We start from the raw sequence: 7,575 nt of genomic DNA, 5'->3' as shown, positions 1-7,575 counted from the left end.
ATTTCACAGTGGCGTTCTCCTCGCCAGCTTGTGTCTCACATAGGGGATGTTTCCATTTTTACAGCAGAAAGAAGACGGTTCCAGGCGCCTTAGCTGCAGCCAGAGCACAGTGCTACCCCCCCCCCCCCCCGAGCTGTGCAATGTCAGGTGCTTTGGGGGGCGGGCAGGTTCTGCGTTGCCAGCCATGGCCCTAATTGCTGTCACTCAGAGAGCTGCCTCTAGCCTAGGATGGGCAAGAGCAGGGTCTCAAGGGAAGATATCAGCCCCCAGGGGTACTGGAACCCCTGTCAGCCTCCTGACAACCCCCTCCCAGATCCACGCAGCACCTTTGCGCCCCGGGTGGGTCAATGACTACGGGACAGGGGCTTTGCTGGGGGGACACTGAAAACACGTGCATTGGAGTATCAAGGCCAGGCATTAACCAAGGTAAGTCTTCCTTCTGTGTGCCTCTGGCTACGATGCCTACCTGTGGTGGCCTGTCCCTAGGGCTGGAATGAAGACACGTAATATCTCCACTTCTGGCATGGGGCATGTGCATGATGATTCTGCTGCCAGGCCCCTCACTCTATTCTGTTGCCAAGTGTACTCAAATGACATCCCAAGGGTGTGGGGGAGATGACAGTGTTCATTGTTACCTAATTTTGCTCTCAGGACTGGCCTGCAGAATGTGTAAGTCAGGCTTCCTTGAAAAGTAATATATGCTCTACAGGGTGCAGTGAAGGCCCATGAGTTTGACATCCAAAGTGTTCATAAACCAGCGTGCACTCAGCTCCACTCCCGAATCTCGGGCGAAGGAACAGGAAGGACGGCAAGCAGCACACGCGACAATCTATAAAGAAAGCAATAGCCATGCTCAGGGAAACAAGACAGAGATTCAGTTTCACTTGTCATCAGACTTGTACATCTTGGAGAAACAGGATGCTGTTGACACTGGGGGCACACTGCTCTTGGGGATGATAGTGCAACAGCCACAGCCTTCTGGGCAGGGCAGGTCAAGGGTAAACCTGAAAGGGGTCCTGATTCTTGAGCAAATTCTGGATTGTATCTTGTCCTATGGGTTAACCACACAATTTTTTTCATAGGTTCTAAGAGGTAGAGAGGGTAAACTGAGGCACGTAGTGCCTAGGGTACACACGGACTATGAGCTCAGCCTGAGGAGGATAATTTGACCTGATCCCCGGCAGGCTCCGTGACCCATGCCTGGGGCCCAGACTCCGGGTGGATAGCCTGGCTCTTTTCTGGCTAGGACAGTACAGAGGTGACCACAGCAAGAGCTGTGGACACTGACACACGGCAACTCACAGAGGAGCCTGAAGCTTGGGTGGGCTCTGCCATCCTCCTAAAAACCAGGCTGGTGGGAACTGGGCACAGGTTCCATCTTCTCAGAGCAGCTGTGCACCTGGTACGTGTGCCCTCTCTATTTCCCCCTTGCCCCAACTGTGCTAGGGGAACCACGCTCCTCACTCCTGCAGCCTCCATGACTGCCGAGGCTTCTGCTTCGGTGGACCCCGCCTTACTCACATGACCTGTCTCTACTAGAAGGATATTTTTTCTCCACGGTGAGCCCCAACAGTGCAAGGCGAACAAAAGACAAGGCAGGAGTCAAGGGACTGGCAGCTTTTCCCTTCCCATGTGGGCCTAGGTGACAAGGACCTGTCTCTTCATCACACGAGGCATGTAAAGAGGCAGGGACAGAGATGGAGACAGGCTTCACAGGACCTCCCACACAGACTGACTCTGACCGAAGCTCACATGTCGGAGCAATGATGAGCAATGTATCCTTGAGGACCCTGCCAGAGCCACACCGCACGCCATACTTGGATTTCTTCTCATAAAACCCCTTCAGCCACGCCCCTCCACGCCCTGTCCTCTTCACGGGGAACCAGCACCAAGCTCAAAGCACTGCTGTTGGCCACACTTCTCTCCAGCACCCACTGGAGAGTCTGCCTGGTCTGGCCGAGGCCACACAGTGTATCCTCCAGAGCCAAGCTGAAATTCTTTTTTTTTTTTTTCCAAGCTGAAATTCTTGAAGTCTTGGTCACAGCCTATGTTTCTCCTTGTTAAATGGTGTGTAGCCTCCAGCGGGGGCAAGAGACGCCACCTCTTTCCCAACCCCAGGCTTTTTTTTTTCTTTTTGGTTTTTCAAGACCGTGTTTCTCTGTGTAGTCCTGGCTGTCCTGGAACTCACTCTGTAGACCTGGTTGGTCTCAAACTCACAAAGATCCTCCTGCCTCTGCCTCCTGAGTGTTGGGAGTTGAGGTGTGCACACCACTACCCAGCTTTGCCTACTATCTTAATCCTCAGCAGGTATGGGCTTCTCTGGCTAAGCTTCCATGGTGGGCTGCAGCTCGAAGCTCAGATCCTGTCCTGGAGGCTCTTGGTTCTCACTGTTACTCATAAAACAGTGGCTACTTCCTATGCACTAAACTTGGGCACTGCCTGGCGTAGGCCTTCCTGAAAGCCGCTCTAGGCATAGGTGCGGGGTGTGTGTGGGGGTCAGGTTTGGTCTTACACAATTGGGGATCAGTTATCATGATGTTCCCAGCATAAGATGGGGCAAGAGCTTTGAGCAGCGTCCTTCCTTGGGGAAACCGCCACTTAACGCAGACCTGCATGTATACAAACATGTTTCATACACACACATCAAACAAAGATGTTTAATGCATATACACACATGCATGACAGCGGCACCGAGGGTGGGAAGGACCAGTGGAAAACTAGCCAGCTAGGTCCGAGGCCCTCCAGCACCCACAATTGCTTTCTGGAGGCATGGGACCTAGAATCAGAATTGGGGGGTCTGAATGCCATCTGGTGTCACTACCTGGGCTTCAGGGATCATGGAGAAGGTGTACCAACCTATTGAAACCAGCTTGGAGTCCTGGTCTGGGCTACTGGCCGTACAACTGCAGGGGACTGACCTAGAGTGCATGTGTGTTATTAGGTAAGCTTGTTCTGTGGTGAGGACATCCGTGGCATCTGATGCCCATAATCAGAGCCCCCAAGGTGTGTCTGAACACAGTGATGATGTAAGAGTTCAGGCCTCAGACTCTAGGCCTCTCTAGGGGTTGGTCCTGCTTTGGGATTCTAGGCTAGGACTACTTCCCATCTGTGTCCCCAAGGTACCCTGATTGCCCGAGGATCCCTGTCTCCACCTTCCTGGCTGGGCCCCTCCCACACTGTGGGGCCAGTTCAAATGCACTATCTTCTGGAAACGGTCAGTCTCTTCACCAGGGATTGAACACCCCAAATCCTTTGAGCACCACTGCCCAGCTTGCCCACTCCCAAACTTCAATGGCTCCATCTGCCCCATCCCCACCTTGTCCTTAGTCTAAGTCCCCTTTGGATTTGGAACCACTGGTACAGCACACACCTACCTTGCCCATACTTAGCCCTGTCCTAACCCAGTCCTGTGTATCTCATCTCCCTGGACCACCGTTTGCTGCTCACTGCAACCCATCCTCCTGGCTCTCTGCACATCCAGGCTAAAGGCTGCCCCTCACACCCACAGGCTTATAGCCAGTCTACGGCTTTCTCTGAGGTGACTTTCACATTGGTACATGCTGGCTGTTGCTACCTTTCTGTCTTTTGTCAACTCAGAGACAGATTCTCCCATCTGTTGAGCCCATGTTGGGGTGATCCCTGGGGAAATTGAGGCTGTATCTATTGGTCACTCTTTTTAGCCTATTGACATGCTTGGCCTCGAACACAGCACTGTCACCTGGACTGATGTGCCCAGGAAGGGGTACTAGTGACCTACAGTACTTCTGGGGCTGTAGTTACAGCAGCCCTGGGCCCAGTGTCACAGCACAGCCTAGGAGGCCCTCAGGAGGCCCCAACAGCCTGAAGCAGAAACCTGAGCCCTGACCCTGGTCTGAGGCCTTTCTCTCTATGACCACACCTATAGATGATGAAGGAACTGGGGACCAGGGCGCAAAAGATGGGGGCTTCCATGCCCCTGCCCAGCCCTTGGAGTTGCCTCATGCCATGTCACCCCATTTGCTGCCCTGTGGTGTCATCTAGTCACTTCTTGGAGCTGGTGATGAGGCTGCTTGTTTTAAAATAGATTTTATTGTTACTCAGGTGGTGGGGGCAGGCACAGATCAGAAGACAACTGCCCTTGAAAAAAATCATTTATCCCTCACAGTCACCAAGAGGAACGCGCGTATCACAGGCACACGGACAATGCAAGAGCCAGTCTGGAGGCAGCGGGGACAAGAGGAACACCTGCACAAGAGCCTTTAACATTGCGTGTGCTGCAGCAATGAGGAAGACATCAGGCTTGAGGCCCAGTTGCTAAGTGCCTGGTTCTGACCGGATCAAGCAGAGGCTGGTAGTCTGGGGTGTGAGAACCTGGTAAAGAAAGAGGGTTGCATGTGGGTGCAGGGTCAGGTGATTCGCATATGCAGGAAGAACTGCCAGGTGAGCCCTTCACTGTCAAACCCAAGTGCTTGGCATGGCCCCCAGATGGCAGAGCATCAGAAATAGACAAGGAAAGGCCTGCTCTTTTGCTTGCTGCTCCTTAGAGAAGGGGATGGGGGTACCAGACCCAGCAGTCCTGACTGCCCATGGGATGGGGCACCAGACCCAGCAGTCCCAACTGCCCACGGGATGGGGCATCAGACCCAGCAGTCCCGACTGCCCACGGGATGGGGCACCAGACCCAGCAGACCCAACTGCCCACGGGTTGGGGCACTAGACCCAGCAGTCCCGACTGCCCATAGGAAGGGGTACCACACACAGCAGTCCTGACTGCCCAGCCTCCAGATGGCAGGGCAGCTCTATGGACTGCCCTCAGAGGCCCACTACCAGTTGAAGTCCCTGAGGTACTGAGAATTACCTGGGAGAGGGATGGGCAGATCCCCAGCAGCTCCTGCCCCTACTCTAGACCTGGTCCCTTATGGCTGCTGTCTTCATGTGGCTTCTGATTCTTGTGTCTTTTCTTTACCACGCTTGTCTGGAGAACTTCACAGGAAGAGGCATCCACAGCTCTACCACCACAGATATACGGGCTAGCAATGCCTGATCCCTGAGCCCCAGGACCCCTATCTGCTGTGACCCCTAGCTGAACCTGACTGTGTGCAGCACCCAGCTCTTCAGTGGACCAGGGGCAGACCGTCCCAGGGGAGATGGAATTCCCTTCAGGACGGGCTTCTTGAACACCAGCCTTTTCTTTGTGCCTCTTGCTTTTTGCTGCATGGCTATGGCCTTTGGAGAACATCCAGTCCTTCCCAGTAGCCCCAGAACAAGCCCAGCCTATAGAGCCTCCTCAGGACTGTAAAGAAATGCCCATGCCACTGCCTGCCTCCCTGTGGGCCTCACTTGGTACTGAGGGAAGCCTCTTGGAGGGCATGCCACTGCTTTGACTGGTCCGTGGCATCTACCTCCTAGAGAAGGACTGGAAACCTTTTATCACAACGGGACTGAATCCGAGTCCTGCTTTGGTCTTTTGGTTTTGTGTGTCCCATTTTATGATCATTTCCTTCTTTTTGTGTGTTTCCCCCCTTTTAACTAAAATGATCCATTTACTGCGCTAAAGGCTGTGTATTCGGGACACTCACCCGGCAGGTGAGCCTGCATCATAAGCAATAACGTGAAACAAAGACACCCATTCCTTTATATTCTAGACTATTTAATGGCACACAGACCGTGATGAACTTTGGGGTTATTCACTCTTTAGTCGTGGTAACGTGGCCTTAATGCGAAACTCATCATTTTAACCACTTTACAGTGTGCCGTGCAGTGGCGTCGTGTGTCTTTGCATTATTGTGCAGCCGTCCCTACCACCCATCTGCGGAACTTTTCATCTTCTCTGACCGAAACTCTGTGCCCTTTAAACATCTGCTTCAGCCTCTGGCAACTGCCACTCTGCTTTCTGTCCCCATGAATGCGATGGCTGTGGAAGGGTGAGATCACACAGCCTTTTGTCCTTTTGTGACTGGCCTACTTCACCCCTCTGTTTCCACCTTTCTGCTGCACGACGTTTGGGCTCTCTGTGTTCTGGAGCTGTGGGAAGTACAGTAGATGTCCTGCTTTTGGTTCTCAGGGCTCACTTCTCAGTTTTCAAAAACATGCTTTAATCTCTGGTTCCCCACTTATCAAGCGTTTGGTAGGAAATCACACTGGTGGTCCCCAGTATTGTAGACCCCGTCAGAGTTTAGTCAAATCTGTGGCCCTGAATTCTTTCCATACTCCTGTTACTCAGAACAGTAATACTAGGGCTGGAAAGATGGCTCAGTGGGTAAGAACACTTGCTGCCTGGCACAGGACCTGGTTCAGCTCCCAGAACCCACATGGTAGCTCACAATTACCTATAACTCCAGTCATGACCGTCTCTTCTGATCTCCAAGGCTCTGCACATACACGATGCACGGGCAAAACACCCATACATATAAATTTTTTTTTTTTAAAAAAAGGCTATGCTGAGCTATTAGTATATTTGTATTAATTACATCCCATGAGTTTCCCTGCCCCTGAAAGCACCTATACCCTGCACTAAATGTTCAGATTTGGATGGAGACGTGTTCCAGGGCTGAGTGGTTTTTCAAGACAGGATTTTTCTGTTTAGCAGCTCTGGCTGTCCTGGAACTCACTTTGTAGACCAGGCTGCCCTCAGACTCACAGAGAGACTCACTGGCCTCTGCTTCCCAGTGCTGGGATTACAGGCGTGCACCACCACCGCCCAACTGAAGATCACAGGTTCCTGTATGCTCTGCTAGGGTTGTGAGCAGGGGCTGTGCCTCCAGGACTCCTCCTGCCTTGGTTTAAAAAATTCAAAAGAAGCGTTTTCATTGGTTTACTTTGGATCATGTGACTCCTCCCGTCTAATCAATGTGGGCAGGAATTAAGGCATCGTGACTGGCTAAGTGTAGCCTATAAGGCTGACCCTGGTTGTCTACTGCAGGGCCAGGCTCCTGAGTTTAGCCATCCTAGTAGCATTGCCACCCTGCAGAGCTGGCAGGCCTACTTTGTGGAGGAAACTGGTGTCCCCCGTGAAGTGGCCTAGGAGACACCTTCATGGTGACTCTCTCTTACTTTTATGTAGCTGTGACCTAAATCCTTGAGAGAGCAAAAGTTCTTATTGGCTTACTTCTAGAGGCTTCAACTCGGTTCATGGCCCCATGGGCTTGGGCAGAGCACTACAGGAGTGGGAGAGCAGGACATTTCATGAGCAGTTAGGAAGAAGAGAAAGGGTGGAGACCAGGCCAGGACATGGCCTCAAGGACACACCTCCTCTACTACTTTCTCTGAGTAGACATCTACCCTTCCACTCATACCATCATCGAACCCCTCAAGGCTTCTACCCATGCCCTCTCAGAGATACCCAGAGCTGGGCTTCACGTCCATAGATGGTCCTTAGCTCAATCAAAACCAATTATCACACACGGTGATTCCAGAGTAGGTGCAGATTCACTGGATCCTACTGTGAGTCATCATGAATGGGCGCTAACATGGCGGTACTGGTCCACTTAGCGTCAACTCTTTCAGGAAGCCTTCCTGGCTTTGCCAAACCAGGCCCAGGTTTGGTAGTGACTTCTCCACATCACATGGGAGAGTGAGACGATGTCCTTGTCTCTG

The 7,575-nt window shown here is 52.4% G+C and overlaps 1 long non-coding RNA gene across 2 annotated transcripts; it reads left to right on the top strand.

Annotated features, from left to right (window-relative positions):
• The first annotated feature begins 251 nt into the window (after positions 1-251).
• LOC121464715 lies at positions 252-5,421 on the top strand. Of its 2 annotated transcripts, none has more exons than XR_005976547.1 (3): positions 252-426; positions 4,145-4,330; positions 4,971-5,421. It is a non-coding gene; the product is annotated as an uncharacterized LOC121464715 (long non-coding RNA). The 2 variants fall into 2 exon arrangements; XR_005976546.1 differs by having other exon boundaries at positions 4,145-4,353; positions 4,961-5,421.
• Positions 5,422-7,575: the final 2,154 nt, after the last annotated feature.

This window comes from Microtus oregoni, unplaced genomic scaffold (assembly GCF_018167655.1).
Source record: "Microtus oregoni isolate MIOR12 unplaced genomic scaffold, Mior012 000029F_ref0000214, whole genome shotgun sequence".
In the NCBI taxonomy this organism is placed as follows: Eukaryota; Metazoa; Chordata; class Mammalia; order Rodentia; family Cricetidae; genus Microtus; species Microtus oregoni.
This window is presented reverse-complemented; position numbering and strand designations above follow the sequence as displayed.